General features: G+C 36.5%; 1 long non-coding RNA gene across 1 annotated transcript; it reads left to right on the forward strand.

Annotated features, from left to right (window-relative positions):
* Positions 1 to 2,034: 2,034 nt before the first annotated feature.
* Positions 2,035 to 2,935, forward strand: LOC122403053. Its single transcript, XR_006259580.1, has 3 exons — positions 2,035 to 2,249; positions 2,298 to 2,380; positions 2,450 to 2,935. It is a non-coding gene; the product is annotated as an uncharacterized LOC122403053 (long non-coding RNA).
* The last annotated feature ends 278 nt before the right edge of the window (positions 2,936 to 3,213 follow it).

Here is a 3,213-nt window from a genome sequence, read left to right on the forward strand (position 1 = left end):
GTAATACTTTTTTGTAGGTGTCCAGGAGCTCTACTTCAGAAAAAAGTTTCATTGTAATATATTCACTATTGTAGGAGTTATGGCCGTTGGAAAATTGGACCATTTTTATGGAGTTTTTCTTATTTTGCGGAGTCAAGGAATAAGTTTTCGAATATTTTTGAACCTTTCACATATTCTTCACGAAAATACGCGTTGTTTGCATTTTGAAACATTAAAATCGTCCAATCCGTCCAGAAGTTATGACGCTTTAAAGATACGCATGAAATGTTGGGGCATCATTTCGGGGCACACATTATGTTTTTGCTAAGGAATTTTTTTCTCGAAAGTGAGTAGGATTTCGATGGCACGTCTGTTCACCAAAAATGCTTGTAATTGACCCCTGTAACTAAACATAATTTTTTCAGAATGATTCGATATTTTTTAATTTAATTTTTTAATAACTTTTTAGAATCTACCATTAAAATTTTTCCCGGGGGTGGCCGAGCACTCTGTATATTTTCATGTAAAATCACTATAGTTAATTATTCCTTCGCGTCATTAGTTTAAGGTAATTTGATTTTTAAATTTGTTACGCAAAAATCATGTTATCCAGTGCTGTGGAAGTACAGTGTTGTAGGAGGGTTCTCGCAATTTATGAATCGTGTTGTAGGGGGGTTACCTGTACTCGAGTTTATTATAATTAAAAGAGTAATGATTTCTGTCGTAATAATATCTTTATTAATCTCTATCGATAATCTTTGCTTACAAAATATACAGATTAACACAACTTCCAAGCGACAAGGTAATAATATTCCCGATAAAATATTTGTAATGTGTAATAGCCATTAGCCAGTAGTAGCTTCAACACGTTTACGATGGCGAAAGGAAACATCGGTATTTGATCATTTTTATTAGATTTTCGTTCCATCATAATTAATATAATAACTTATTCGAGTAGTCGGTATTTTTTTTCGCCCCTCTCCCCCCAAAGAATTTAAAATTTCGATTAATAAATAACGATGGCGAATTATGTAACTACAGGCATTGGGGGATTTGCATAATTTCTCTGATCACACCCTCTGGCAGTGATAAAACAGACTATACTTTTCGCTCGAAAAGTTTGCTTTATCCCAGTTGGTTCTCGAGAGTGTTTACTATTCTTCAATCATAATTGAACATATTTCATTTTCAAAAAAAAATTTCCAAGTCAAATACGGTGTCTGAAAGGGTCCAATAATATTGTCTAATATACGAATAAAACGTAAATGCGAGCTATTTGCGAATTAAAAATTTTCATTCGTTATTGGGAAATGAAATTTTTAGCTTCAATGGGAACGACATTGACTTGGTATCGTTTCCATTGTTGCTTGTTTCTAGTATTTAACTAAAAGCAGAAAAATGGGCGATATTTGATCAAAGTAACCGTCTCAATGTAGATATTATTGTGGAACGTCGGGCAAACTTAGATCGGATGTAACGATGAGGAGTTACGCCATCGTGAACGTTTTACCATTATTCCGTAGACATTATCGTGATACCACTAGTGTTAAACTTATCGATAGAACTTTCTCGATTACGTGTACTAATCGGCAATACAACATGTATGGGTGCCGTTACAAAATTTCTTGCGTTTAAGCCGTTTTTTTTTTTTTTTTTTTCTTGTAAATTCCTGTGCGACGCGCCTCGTTAATTCGTGTCTGACAAATATTAGTTTCTGAAATTAGCCACGAGAAGGCACAGCGTGTTTACATCCCCACTCCTGTTGCTGTCAGCTGACTCGCTATTGGTCGAAAACGGTGACGAAGATCGGCGACAGCCAATCAGCGGACAGCAGCAAGAGTGGGGATGTAAACACGCTGTGCCTTCTTCTCGTGGAAGGACGATGCATACACGTTTGATTAATCAACGAAATTAATCAATCGTTGTCGATCAACACTATTTCTATGATATTATTTTCAAAATTAAATTTCACTGAATTCGCATTAAGGTATAAATAGTTTTTTTTTTGTCAGACACGGATTGAACATCGTCCAGCCAGTAACCCTAACCGAAATTCGTTCGAACGATTTCCACACGTGGCGTGTCCCGGTTGGTCGTTGAACGACTACCTATACAATAACAACAATAATCGTCTTTACGGCCATCGAACATTCCCGACGACCAATGAACAGTGGTCAATTGCGCGCCATGGAACCTGTTCCTGTTTCTTCCCATTTCCCAACCTCCATCAACTCTAATATTTACAAGTACTTACTCGACGTGTAGGTACAGTCCTGGCCACGATATAGCGAGCTCGTAAAATCGGGTAGGCGTCAAAGTAAACATGTTTTCAGATGAGGACCTTAGACCATAGTCAGGGCCGTACGAAGAAATGTTTGATCCAGTGTTGCCATTTTTAGAGGTACCGTTACAGGTACAGGTCTTATTCGAGTCTTTGATATCTTAATTTACCTACACGTGGCATATGCAGGTAGAAAATGAAAAAAAGGTAGTGCAATTACGGGCACGAAACGGCACCCTTAAGCAAGATGTCATGCACGGCCCTGAGTGCAGCAGACGGTGCCGACTTTCGATAGTTCGGTTTACTACCACGCTATATCGTGGCGCGGACTGTACCTATGGTGTTCTATGGAGTAAAGTCGAAGATTTGCGCGCAATATGTCCCTCGATTCCTTCTTCCAGCGTTATACAAGCGGCGAAAAGAAGTGATCTCATGTTTAAAAGAGACGAGCGATGATATCGTATTCGACGGCAGAGACGATCTCATAGAGCACCATTATAAAAACCCTTACAGCTATGTGTGTGCGTTGAATGACTTAATATTAAGTTGGACACGTGCAACAAGGAAACCGCTTCGTCTTGATCGTTATTACAAATAATATTAAGCCCCTTTGCATTCTAATCGGGTCGCTATGGCGATACATATTGTATACATACGTATGTACATGATATGTGTATGTATGTTACTTGAAAAATAACATTTAATTTGCATTTAACAAATAATATACATTATTTCTAAATTTATACTTGATTTTTTTATTTAAAAAATTTTTTTCTTCTTTTTAATATTAACAAAATGCTATTATTATTATTACTTGTAGCATATCGTAACTTAATTCAAGTATCATTTATGGCAACAGAAATTAAATTTACAAAATACACGAATGAAATTTAAATTATTGGCGTTTATACATTTTTGGTTAGTTTTAAAACTCGCGCTACAGCACTGCATGT

Source organism: Colletes gigas, unplaced genomic scaffold (assembly GCF_013123115.1).
Source record: "Colletes gigas isolate AHSC1104 unplaced genomic scaffold, ASM1312311v1 Colletes_gigas_Sc00043, whole genome shotgun sequence".
NCBI classification, from domain to species: Eukaryota; Metazoa; Arthropoda; class Insecta; order Hymenoptera; family Colletidae; genus Colletes; species Colletes gigas.